We start from the raw sequence: 12,880 nt of genomic DNA on the forward strand, positions 1-12,880 counted from the left end.
TCTCCTGTCACCTCCACCCAAATGGCAAGGGGTTAAAAATGACGATATGACCTGTCAAGCTTCCCTTTCAGCAAGCCCCCTCCTGATTCAGGGTAGAGAAGATTCATTTCCACCAACATTAAAGAGGTCTCCCAGTCCTCTGAAAGTGCCTGATTTCACAAAGGCTTAGCATTTGATACTCGGGGGGAAAAGGCCACTAGAAGCACATTTTGAAAGTTTCACATTTAAAAAGATCCTTGTTCATTGATTTTGGTGGGGTAATTAAGCTAATCTAAACAAGGGGACCTTGTCTAGGAGCCGGTGGGGGAGGTGCAGCCGGCTCAGGTCCTCTGCCTGAAAACCCACTGCAGACGCCTGCTTTTGGGGTCCTCTCTCACCCCTTCCTTTCTACAAGGCTGCTCTTCAGCTGGGAGGTTTGCTCCCTCTGGTCAGGTCTGTTTCCTGGCTCAGGTGGAGACAACCCTTCTGATGGTGTTTCACTAAGTGCGCCTTCGTCAGCATAATCACGCAGTGATGAAAACCTGGGGAACCTAGGAGGCCAGCAAGGAGTAGTCCTCACCCATCATTAGCAGGAACGTGGCTTCCAGCACATTCTGGCTCCACAAATTACAGACACGACTCTGCCAGGGGTGTTCCCAAGAAAGGCACTGGCAATTTGGGGTTGTCTGCCACCTACAGTGCTTGTCAGTCACCCTCACTCGGTGCCAGGCCACAAGGCTGTTGGTCACAAACCACCGCAGCCAGCCACTGGGCGTCGGGGCCCTCGGGAAGAGCGGGAGAGGGCACTGGGATGCACCACGGTCAGAACGACAATCACAGCCCGAACCCCTGCGCTGCACTCCTCTGTCCTCCCCACCTCTCTCCTGACAACACAGATACAGTCCATTCACCACCAAGCAACCTCAAGATTGGCTGAAATACCTTCCTCGGCTCCTTTCCTCCATCGGGAAACGGGGGAGCTGCCGCTGCCGCAGCCCTCTCCTTCCCTGCAGATCTGCGGGGCGGGCTGGGGCGGGATCTCAGGGCTCAGGGAAAGGAGGCAGAATCCAGTTTACAGGCTTGCTCCGCCCCTCCCCCACCCCCCTCCAATCAGCAAAGTTATAGGGTGTTACAAGCTGCAAGACACCTTGGAGCTCACCCAGTCCAATCTCTGATCTGCTTTCACGATGCGACAAGGGCCAAAGCTGCAGCACGCATCTCGGCAGGGCAGCAGGCCACTCCCCCCATGAGCCCCGGGAGGTGGCCCTGGGCAGCCTCCCCCCTCCCTGCCCTGTGAACACGTGGGCCACAAAAACACACCTTTAAATACCCAGTGTGTATTTCAAACACATTTCAAACGATTTGCTTCTTTCCTTTACAGCCACTGCCACAAAAACAATTAGCCTGAATGGGTGTGAAATCCTTGATGTGTAAGACGACCTAGTTCCCCAGCCTCTCTCTAGAAGCACATGAGTTCTTTACTGCGCCTGAGTCTCCTCCACCCAGAACCTGCACGGCTGCCTCTTCTCATCCTCAAGTGGCTTCTGCAAAACCTCTCCCAAGCATTTAAATAATCTCTGCTCGTTCTTTTAACAATAATTCAAACCTAGCAGAAAAGTGAGGACATTATACATTTCTTTTAAGGACAGTGAGTGTTACCTGCTCTGATCCCCATGTGTTAAGACTCCCTTAACCAATACTCCAGCTTTTTGTTTTCTTACTTTTTCCTAAAGCCAGCACAAAATAGCAGAAGGATAAGATTCCTACCACATTCTACCTGTCTGCCAACGACACAGGAAGGATGAGACTGTCTGGGGAATGGAAGTGCAGGGCGCTCTCAGTAATGCCGGGCAGATGCAGTGGCTTTTCCCCAGCAGAAATGGGCTTCGATTCAGAATCTGCCAGCCCACAAGAATCATCTGACTCCACAATTACTTCAATCACTCATCTGGTATACCCTCTCGCTCCGGGTCCTAGACTGGAAAAGACAGCCCCCAAAACAGTAATAAAAACGACAAGCCCTGTTTTGCTGGAGTCAGCTGAGGTATCAGATGGGGGTCAGTGGCTAGGTCTGTGAACATGAAGCCACACTCCATCAGTGACCCGCACTGGAGAGACACAAACCCTCAGGCTCCTTAGGAGGTCAAGCGGCCCTTCCCAGCCCTCCCTAGCCCCCACCTTCTAGAATCATTCTGAATAGCTAACCAGGAGGCTGGGCCCCGTGTGGATCCGCCTCCGCTGGAAAAGCCTCTGCTGGATGTGCTCCAATCCAGAGCAGGATACCTGGGGGAGGAACGGGTTAAGCTCAAAGGGGAAAGGGGCAGCGGGTGCTGAGACGCAGAAGGTGCGAGGACTTCTACAGAGCAGGGAATCTGGGCCCAGATGAACTGATGCCCTGGCCTCTTTCCTCCAGGGACAAGGTCGGCCTCAGGAAATCAAGGTATCTTCAAAGGGACACAAGGGAGCGCAGTGCCGAAGAGACCGGGGCAGAGCCACAGTCTGGCGGTGCAGGCTGGGGGTCCGAGGTGGGGGACACTGGCTAGCAGTGCTGCCAGGGTCGTGTGTGCACTGGGCAGAGGGAAAGAAGGGGAAGAGGGGAAGGGGAAGAAGGGGAAGGAAAAGGGGAAAAAGGAAGTGTGTTCGGTTGGAAGAACCGGTCCAGACAGAGGGGAGAGGGGGCCACTTCGCGAGTGGTGGATCGCTGGTTGAATTCTCATAAGTTAGAGATAGCAAGCAGGGGTCAGAAGGACAGGACAGGGTCAGGACCAGGAGTTAGAGGCGCCAGGCTCCTCTCTGGGTAGAGAAACCCGAGGAACTGGGGGCGGGGAGGACTGATAGGTGCGAAAGGGGGCCGAGTCCAAATGAAGGCGCGCGCTCCGGGGTGGGGGCCGGGGTAGGGGGGATCAGGGAGGCTGCAGGGCTGGGGACCAGGGCAGGTGCAATCCGGAAAGAGGAGGCGGGAAGGAATTGAGGGGCCCTGAGGAGCCAGCGCAAGCCGGGTGGGGGCAGGTCCCCTCCCCCGGAGAAGAAGGTGCGGGGCTGGGGCTGCGGCGCGCAACCGACCTGGAGGCCGAGGCCGTGCGGGAGGTGGGGGTGGGGAGGCGGCAGGTGCCCGGCGCCCAGGTGCGAGGTGCAGGGGGCGGCGGGGCGGGCGGCTGCGGGCGGCAGGCCACTCACCTGTCTCCTCCGGCCGGGGCCGCGGGGGCGGCGGGGCGGCCGGGCCGGGCCGGAGCGATGGGGGCGCGGAGCCCCGGGCGCACCGGGGTCGGAAGGCGACGGCGGGTCCTGGCGGGGGCTGCTCCCTCGGCCGGCCGGCCGGGCGGTCAATCAGTCAGCGATGCGGGCGCGGAGAGAGCGCTGCGAGGCTGCGGCCGGCGCGCGGAGACAACGCCGCTTTATCGGGTCGGAAACAGCCGCTCCGCGCCCCTTCCGCTGACGCAGCGCCGGCCCCTGCGCCTCATGACTATGCAGCACCCGCCGCCGCGGGACGGGGATTCGGGGGCGGGGTCTGCGCCGCGCGCGCCCATTGGCCTCCGCCACCGCCCACCCCGCCCCCGCCGCGCCCCTGCCCCGCCCCCGCGCTCTCCGCGGCTCCCGCCCCCGTCTCGACATGGCCCCGCCCCCGGCTCTAGTCCAGCCCCGCCCCCGCCCTCCTCTCGCTACGCCCCCGGCCCCGGCCCCTCCGCACGGAGCGTCTGCCCTGTCTCCCCTAAAGCGCTGGCCCGCAATCCACCCCATCCCTCTCCGCAGCCGCAGGAGGTGGCTCCCGCCCGCCCCCACCTTCTCTCCCCGCTCCTCTCGCCCCTCTCTCCCAGAGGGGTCCGGCTAGCCACGAGGCCCCGTCCCCCGGCAGCCCAGCCCCTTGGCAAGCACCCTCCCGCCCCCTCCGCCCCTCCGCCCCTCCGCCCCCTCCGCCCCTCCGCCCCCTCCGCCCCCTCCGCCCCCTCCGCCCCTGCCCGTGGCGCGGCGAGATGGGCCCCATCCAGGTGCTGCAGCCCCTCCTCCGCTGCAGGAGAAAACTCTCCTGTTTTCCCCTCCCTGCCACCCTCTGAAGACCTCCTGCCTGGTCCCGGGCCACCCCTCCCCCCGTCCCCAACTCCCCCAACGCCCCGCCCTCTGCGGGTCCCTTCTCCAGCCTGGAGAGCGGGGCAAGACGAAGACCCAACCCGGAGCTTCCTGGAGGCTGGGCCTCCCTCTCAGGCCTGGCCCTTGCCAGGGGCACTGATCCGTCTCTCCCCACGTGTAGAAGGGCCACAATCCCTAGGGCAGGACTGCTGGGAAACCCCATCAAGACAAGATTTGGGGAGGCAGCTTTAACAGACAGATGTGATGGGCTGAGGCCAATCCTGTTAACGTCCCAGCCCTGTGCCCTTGCCAGGGTTTAAGTGGCTTTGGAGGAATTACTTCATTTCTCAGAACCTTGGTGTCCTCACCTGTAAACTAGAAATCGTAAGATCCATCTCACCCGTTGCTAAAGGAATTTAGAAGTGAAGTGCACAGCAGAGCCTCCAAGAGCATCGGAAATGGGAAAATCTGACAATATCAAGTGTTGACAAGGAAGTGGAGCAACTGGAACTCCCAGCCACTGTTGGTGGAGATGCAAAGTGGTACAACTTTCAAAATCTTTTTGAAAGGCGTTGATTACCCAGCAATTCTGCTCCTAGATACACACGTAACATCGTGTTTCTGTTGATAGCAGCACTGTTGATAATTGCCCCAAACTGGAAACTACTGAAATGCTCATCAGCCATTAAATGGATACATAAATTGTGATATATTCACACAGTGGAATGACAGCAATGACAGTGAATAATCGACAACTACACACAACAACATGGATGACTGTCACAAATGATGTTGAGGAAAAGAAGCCAGAGGATAAAAAGCCATATTTGTTTCCATGTGGATAAAGTGGTAGAAGGTGTATATGGGGGTAGCAGTCAGGATAGTGGTTACCCTTGGGGGGAGGGGTGCCAGAGCCAGGAAGCAGGGCACAGAGGACGTGTCTGGGGGCTGGCTGTGTTCTGTGTCTTGCTCTGAGTGCTGGTTACAGTGTGCTCAGTTTGTGATGACTTTTCCAGCTGTGCAGTCAAGATGCATGTGCCTGCAGGGCACGGTGGTTCACACCTGTAATTCTAACACTTTGGAAGGCCAAAGCAGATGGATTGCTTGAGCCCAGGAGTTTGAGACCAGCCTGGGCAACATGGCAAGACCCTATTTCTATTAAAAAAAAAAAAAAGATGTGTGTGTTTTTCCATGTGTATGCACTATCTCAACAGAGGGTTAATAAGTACATCAATGGTCTGTAGACAGTCCAAAGCAGCATCAGACACATCATGAATGCTCAAACTGTGCATCTGCTTCCCTGGTGATTTTTATTTCAATGGCCAAAGGATGGAGGCAGCGGCAATTCCAGGTGTGCTGTGAGCCAACTGTGTGAGCCTGGGCGCCTACTTAACCTCCCTGAGTCCTCTTCTATAAGTGAGCATTCTAATAGTACCTAGTTCACAAGTTGTCATGAAGCTTAAACAAAATAGCAAAATAATGCTCTTTAAAATGACAATACAATCAGGAGGACAGAACAGGTAAAGACTTTGTTTATTCACAAATTGCTGGTATTGATTGAATTGTCTTCATTGTCATTCATGCAGTAACCAACTACTGAGTGTGTGCCTACTGTGAGCCACATGCTTTGCTGGGTCCTAGTCCTGGAGCTGGGAACATGATCCCATCTCTCTCCTTAAGGAGCACATGGTGGGGTATGTACCAGCCATGGTAGCCATGGAGCCCAGTCTAGGATCAGCCTTGTAGTAGCTGCTCTGTAAGTATTTCTTGGGGCTGGGCATGGTGGCTCATGCCTGTAATCCCTGCACTTTGGGAGGCCGAGGTGGGTGGATTGCTTGAGCTCAAGAGTTCTAGACCAGCCTGGGTAACATGGCAAAACCCCATCTCTATTAAAAATACAAAAATTAGCTGATTGGGGCAGTGTGCATCTGTGGTCCCAGCTACTTGGGAGGCTAAGGCGGGAGAATCACTTGAACCTGGAAGGCAGAGGTTGCAGTAAGCTGAGATCGCACCACTGCGCTCCAGCCTGGGCAATAGAGTGAGACCCGCATCTCAAAAAAAAAAAGTCTCTAGAAGAGTAACTGAATGCAAGCATAGAAGTATATGCACGAGCCTAGCAACGTAGCTAGGCCCCATCTCTACAAAGAATTCAAAAATTAGCTGGGTGTGGTGGCACATGCCTGTAATCCCAGCCACTCAGAAGGCTGAGGCAGGAGGATCGCTTGAGCCTAGGAGTTCAAAGCTACAGTGAGCTACAATTGCACCACTGTGCTCCAGCCTGGATGACAGAGCAAGACCCTGTCTCAGAAAAAAAAGAACAAAAGTGTAGGCATGAAGTTTCTTGTGAATGAAACTTAGAAGGCAGTTTCTAAGGCTGAGATGTGGAAACATCCAACTAATATACTTCTATAACCTGGAGTTAAACACAGAGACCAGAGTAAAGTTAAGAAAAAATATATCCCCACTGTGCAAGCACCTCAACAAGTGTGTGTGCATGAGTGTGTGTGCATGTGCGTGTGTGTGCATGTGCGTGTGTGTGCATACCTGTGCAAGAGGGCAGTGGCAGGGCCACCCTGCAGCACTCCTTCCCAGCCTGCCCGGCCAGGGCCTCATATTACCTGCCACCACCAAGAAGGGTGAGATGTGTCCATGGCCTGTGGACCCACTGTCCAGCTGCCCATGGAAGCCAGGGAATGGAATCCTCAGGGTCCCCACACATCTTTGCCCCACTCCACCCCCTCCTTAAATGGCTGGTTCCCCAGTCCTGTGAGGAGAGAGCTTGATACAGGGGAAGCCCTCTTGCCCAGAGGTCAGAAAGACATGGACTCTGGCCTGGCTCTGAAGCAGGCGTGCCTGGGCCCTTAGCTGTCATGGGTGTGTGACCTGTGTAGTCACACATACCCAGTGCTCAGAATAGCTCCACGCTTGGCTTAGCGCTCTGCTGTTGCCATCTTTAAATGTTTCACAGCTTTTAAGAAGGGCCCCACAAATGCCGTGGCAAATCCTGCGTCTTTGTGAGCATGACAACCTCCCCGATGCTGGGACGAGTCCAGGGCATGACGCCTCCATCACTGCTTAGGTTCCAACCTTGTCTTCTCCGTGCCTCACCTGGGGATGCCTTGGAGCCAGGCCCCTCTCATCCCCAGCCCTCATGTGTGCACACCTTCCTGTGAGATGGGTGTCATCCTGCAGAGGAGGAAGCTGTGACACAGGTTGTTGGTCCCTGCAGCTGCACAGCTGGTAGGCGATAGAGCCGGGATTTATACCTGGGTCATATCTGGTTAGGTGTTAGGTGAACAGGCTGACTGATTGAATGAATGAATGAATGATGTCCGTGAACACGCCCATCTTACCATTGCTGGGCATCATTCCCTTCCTCTCCTCCGTGCCTCGTAAATGAAGAGGAAAGAGCCTGTTTGGTGCAAAACGTCCACATCCCACAAACAGGCTGTGACCTACTCTGAGCCAGAGGCCAGCTGGTGACCTGGTGTGGACAGCTCCTACCTTGGTTGAAAAGACAAGACTGCCCTCTTTGGACCTTGTGGAGAACACATTGGGCCATGGGAGAGAGGTAGAAGGTGCTCCGCACAACAGGTAAACCAGGAGAGAAGGAGAAGGAATGAAGGCCACTCAGACTTCTCCAGCCCCTGCCCTCAGCTTCCCTGGCCCTCTGTCAGCCTTTCCATTGCACAGACAAACAAACCAAGGCTCAGAGGTAGCGTGACTTGCCTGAGCAGCCTCTCTTCCTAGGAAAAGCAGGAGGGCTTCCGGGCAGGAAGCCCCCACGGAGGTGGAGGCTAGAGGGCTGGTGAGGCATGCGGGTGCCAGCAGAGCCCGCGGGCGCCAGGAGCTCCACATTCCTGGCAGGCCTGGCAGGTCCCCCCTCCCCTGGCTCTCTCCTCTGTCACACCAGGTGACTGTCCGTGCCACCCTTTTGAGCCCATCCCCGGACCTTTGCGTCTGCCATTTTCTCTTCTGGGAGTGTCCCTGGTGCTCTCCTGCCATGAGGAAGTGTCCGAGAGCAACAACCATTGATCCCAGTTCGAAAGGAAAGGGAGGGAGGTGGCACATATGGAAGCTCTCCCCGAGCTGGCTCCAATTTTATTATGATTCAAACAACAACCCGCCTTTAACTGAGGGCCTGCTGTGCTCCAGCTGCCCTCAACCCCTGCGCAGCTTCCTTAGAGAATGGAGGCACAAGCTTCTCTCCAGAGACCGCGGCCTACACGGTGGTGGGGTGGGGGCGAGTAGGTGGGCCCCGAAGAGGGAGGAAAGAGAGGGGATGAGCTGAAGCAGCGTCCCAGCCAGACAGTCCCTTAGTGACACCTCCTGTGCTCCTTCACAAATCTTTTATCTTTTCAAAGCAACAAACAACGTTTTTAAACAAACTCGTTCACAAAACCCCAATATGTCAATTAGCACGCTCATGTATCGCCAGGTGTTCCTAAGACACCGCCCTGCTTGGCTCTCCCGCTTAGGGCGCTGATGTTCAGGCTGTGTCTACTCGCCCTGCCAGCATCCTCCCGCCTGCTCCGCCCCTTCCCCAGGAGCAGCCTCTGCTTAGGTGTGGCTAAGAGTACAGGAGCAGAGTTCTAGCTTACTGTGTGACCTTGGAGAAAATACCTAATCTCTGTGAGCCCCGAGGCAACATGCAGAGGGCGTGAGCTCCACAGAGGGTAGGGGCCAAAGCCCTGGGATGCAGGTGAGTGGGTCCATAACCTGCAGGTCTTGGATCTCAATTGCCCAGGAGGGGACCTGAGACCCTAAAGGCCGTGTGCCTGCCCAGTGTCCTGGGCAGCCGAGGGCTTTCAGAGCAGCCCCAGGGCGGGGACACGAATCCAGGTCGGAACCTCCAGGTACTTGAATTGGCTCCAGAGCAGTGGGCTTCTGGGGTACCACGGCTTCTCTTCCTGGGGTCATATGGCTGCCCGGGGTCATATGGCCACCTAGGGGCCATGTGGCATCCTATGATCGTGAGCTTCTTGGGGTCACATGGCTACCTGAAGGCATGCGATTGCCCACGGTCACAATCGCCAGGAGTCACACAGCTACCTGATGATGGAGTGATCTAGCCACTCGGGGTCATATCCCAGGTCACATGAACACCTGGGGCCACACGGCTCCCCATACTGGTGTGTCTCATTGGAAGTTAGATGCAATCCAGGCCATTCCACTGCTTCTGTGTCCTGGGTGAGCCCCATCCCCTCCCTGAGCCTCAGTTTCCTCATCAGTGAGGTGGACAGAATCTTTGTTTCTCTAGCACAAAGGACCGTATGAGAGGATTACGTGAGAAAATGACAGTGCAGGGCCCCGCGGAGGTCATTTACTAGGAAGAGCTCATCCGTGACCACAGTGCCAGGAAAGGGCAGCTGCCCAGGACTGGCTGTGGCTGTCAGCACGGTGCTGGCCCTCCAGGCCTGGGTAGACTCTGAAGATTCCCCAGAAGAGACTGAGGCAGGTTTTCACTGAAGGGCCTTCCCCACATGGGCCTGCCCTGGGCAAAGGCCGGATTTCAGAAGCACGAGAGGGGTGAGGGGCTGGGGCACGCTCCATGCCCGCCCGGCAGCGGGATGTACACGCTTGCGGCTCTGCTATGCTTTTCTCTGTAGCTGTCTTATATCCCACAATGAAACTCGTAAAGTAAGTCAACACAATCAGACACCGACTTTGTCCAGGTTTGAGGGCCTCAGCATTTGACGTCTTTCCTGGGGAGGTCTTTAAGCGGCCAGATGGGGGTATTACAGAGCTCCTTGAGGCCTATGTGTGGGTCATATGGGGTGGGGCTGAGAAATTGGATCTAGAGCCTAGTGGGGCAGCGGCTGGCTAGTGCTTGTTCAGCTGGGCTGGTCAGGGCCCAGATAATGATGCGGATCAGTTACCACAAGGCTCTGAAGCCAGCTGGGCCCCTGCCTGATCAAAGTCATCTCGTGCTGACAGCAGCCCTGCGCTGGGTGCCATTAGATTCCCCATCTGTAGAAGAGGAAACTGAGGCACAGAGAGGGGAGGTAGCTGGCTTAGGGTCACATAGCGAGTCAGTGACTGTGCCAGGGTTTGAACCCAGGCCATCTGGTTCTGAGTCCTCGTGTCCCCTTCCACAAGGTCACGGGGCCTGCCAGGGGCTCCTAGACTGTCAGAGTGTGGAGTGGTTGCTGCATCTGCTGGCATCTCTAGCTCACCTGTCAGGATGGGGAGGAGGGGCAGGGCCCAGTACAGGGGCTGGCACTGGGGCCATAGCCATGAACCAAATGACCAAGGTGACCTGGAAAGGAAGCAGGGAGGCAGCCACCCATGGCGGCCAGCAGGGTGGGGCATCCGGCACGGCTTCTCACAGTGAAGGGTAAAGGCAGGTGATGTCTGGGGTCACCCAACCCAGGGCTCCTGGGGCAGGCCCCATCTGCTGATGGCACCAGGGCAGGGCGGAACCCAGGGTAAGCCTCCCTCCCGGACATCCCCTCCAGGCCACGGTCCTCAGCCCAGCTTCGTCTCTGGACTCTCACTCCCGCCCCTGCTCAGTCATCAGCCTCCTCAGCCCTCTGGGTTGGCTCTCCTTTTTCCTGCGTTTGCTTACACTGCTCATCTGGCCAGTAGTGCCCACCGTTTCCCTTGGGTCTGCCTGTCCCATGTGTCCTCCTCCAGGAAGCCCTCCCAGACCACCCCAGCTCTCAATAATTCCTGCCTCCCCCAGCACATAGCAAAAATAAAGCCCCTCTAGGCTTTAAGTCCTGAATCATCATTTAAAGAACCACCTATACTTTACAGCATGCTTTTCCTGTCCACAGTCTCATCGGAGCCTCTGAGCAGCCCTGTGGAGTCAGTTCTTGTCTCCCCTTACAGATGGGGGCCTAAAAGGTGAGGGCAGGACCAGAGCTCACCTGGGGTGCCACTGCACCAATAGTTAATACTCACTGAGACCTACCTGGGTGTCAAAGCCTGGCCTACGTGATTTCTAATCATTCATTCGTTCATTCACTCATTCACTAAACATTGACTGAGCACCTGCTGTGCTCCAGGCACTCTGTCATAGATGCTAGGGAGGCCACAGCTCCTGGAATCTGCATCCCAGCCGAGAGACGGCCAAGGAGCAAGGAAGCAAGTGACATGCAGTAAGCCGGCCGGCGACAGCTGCTGTGGAAATGCGGGGAAGGGGGCAGGCAGACTCCCCCATGAAGGGGACTTTGAGGAGGGGCCTGAAGGAAGAGAGGGAATAGGCAGAGGAGTTAGCTTCATCTCTCAGTGGGAGGTGGACACCCCCTACCCCACCATCAGGCACAGTAGGGCTGCCCTCAGCCCCCTTGCTGCAGTTCTCCTGGCCCTGCCAGTCAGCCCCCTTCCAGCCCCAGCTGCCTTCGACCCGCTGCCCTCAACGGTGAGCACTGTGTGGGTGGGCTCTAGCCCACCTTGTCCATCCCTGGGTCCCTGGTACACAGTTCACAACTTGCGAAGGAATGGACAGGAAAGGGGTGAATGAGTGAGTGTGACTGGCCTAGCTCCCAGCTGCGTCTTTTCTAGGGTACAGGTGGGCACAGGAATGTGCCATCCCCTAGGAGGAGGTCCTGTAGGAAACGGCACACCCTGGAGAAACTAGTGGAAATGGGGCGCATCCTGGTTCTGATGCTCTCCTGTTCACTCACACGCTCACACGTTCCTGCATTCATGCACGCATGCATTCATTCATGCATCCTCCTATTCTGCAAGAAGCATAGGTGATCAGGGTCCCATGGAGTGTGAAGCAAAATGGATAAAGTCCCTGCTCTCAAGGGCGTTACATCCAAGAGACATAGCAATAAATACATGGTGGAAGACCAGGTGGTACTAAATACACGAAGAGGGCAGAGCAAGGAGGGTGTTGCTATGGATAGCAGGTGGCCAGCAAAGCCCCCCCCAAGTGGGGTACGGGAACCCCAGGAGGGTCTGAGCAGAGGAGGGACTCAGGGATCTTGATGTTTTAAAAAGGCTGAGGCTGCTGCTGAGGGTGGCTGGAGGGCAGAGGATGTGGGATGCTTCTTGACAATTCAGGGAGCTGATGGCTGCAGGCAGGGTGTTGGCAGTGGAGGAGCCGTGGCCGGATTCTTGGTAAACACTGAAGCTGCAGGGCGGGATCACTGGAGGGCTGGGAGTAGGACGCGGCTGTAAAAGCTTGCATAAGCCTCCTGAAGCCTCAGTTTTCTCGCCTGTGAAGTGGGGTGCCAGTACCTCACTGCCAAGGCCCTAGTGAGAAAAAGCCAGGGGAAATGTGGGAGTGAAGCCAGCCCTCGTTGGCTCAGCAAAGCCTCAATGGGGCCCCATCCATGCTGGGCACTGGTCTAGGCGTGGGTACACAATACCCCACAGGCGCTTAACAAATAGTGGTTTTGGCTGGGCATAGTGGCTCATGCCTGTAATCTCAACACTTGAGAGGGCAAGGTGGGAGGATCAACTGAAGCCTGGGCAACATAGTGAGACCCTGTCTCTAAGGAAAATTTTTAAAATTTGCCAGGCATTGTGGCACCCACCTACAGTCCCAGCTACTCCAGAAAGTAAGGAGGGAAGATCACTTGAGCTCAAGAGTTTGAGGCTGCCGTGAGCCAGTGGTAATTCTACCACTTTGGGAGGCCGAAGTGGGCAGATCACTTGAGCCTGAAAGTTCAAGACAAGCCTGGGCAACATGGTGAAACCCTGTCTCTACTAAAAATACCAAAAATTAGCCGGGTATGGTGGTGGGCTTGTAGTCCCAGCTACTTGGGAGGCTGAGGTGGGAGAATCACCTGAGCCTGGGAAGTTGAGGCTGCAGTGAGATGAGACTGCACCACTACACTCCAGCCTGAGCAATGGGAGTGAGACCCTGACTCAAAAAAAA

General features: G+C 56.3%; 1 protein-coding gene across 1 annotated transcript in view; it reads right to left on the reverse strand.

Annotated features, from left to right (window-relative positions):
• The window catches only part of SLC45A4 (solute carrier family 45 member 4), a 98,159-nt gene extending 94,763 nt beyond the window's left edge, over positions 1–3,396 (reverse strand). The window contains exon 1 of the mRNA XM_030795515.1: positions 3,157–3,396. The gene's annotated coding sequence lies outside the window, so the exon portion shown is untranslated. The remainder of the gene's footprint in view (positions 1–3,156) is intronic.
• Between the last annotated feature and the right edge of the window lie 9,484 nt (positions 3,397–12,880).

Source organism: Nomascus leucogenys, chromosome 16 (assembly GCF_006542625.1).
Source record: "Nomascus leucogenys isolate Asia chromosome 16, Asia_NLE_v1, whole genome shotgun sequence".
Taxonomy (NCBI): Eukaryota; Metazoa; Chordata; class Mammalia; order Primates; family Hylobatidae; genus Nomascus; species Nomascus leucogenys.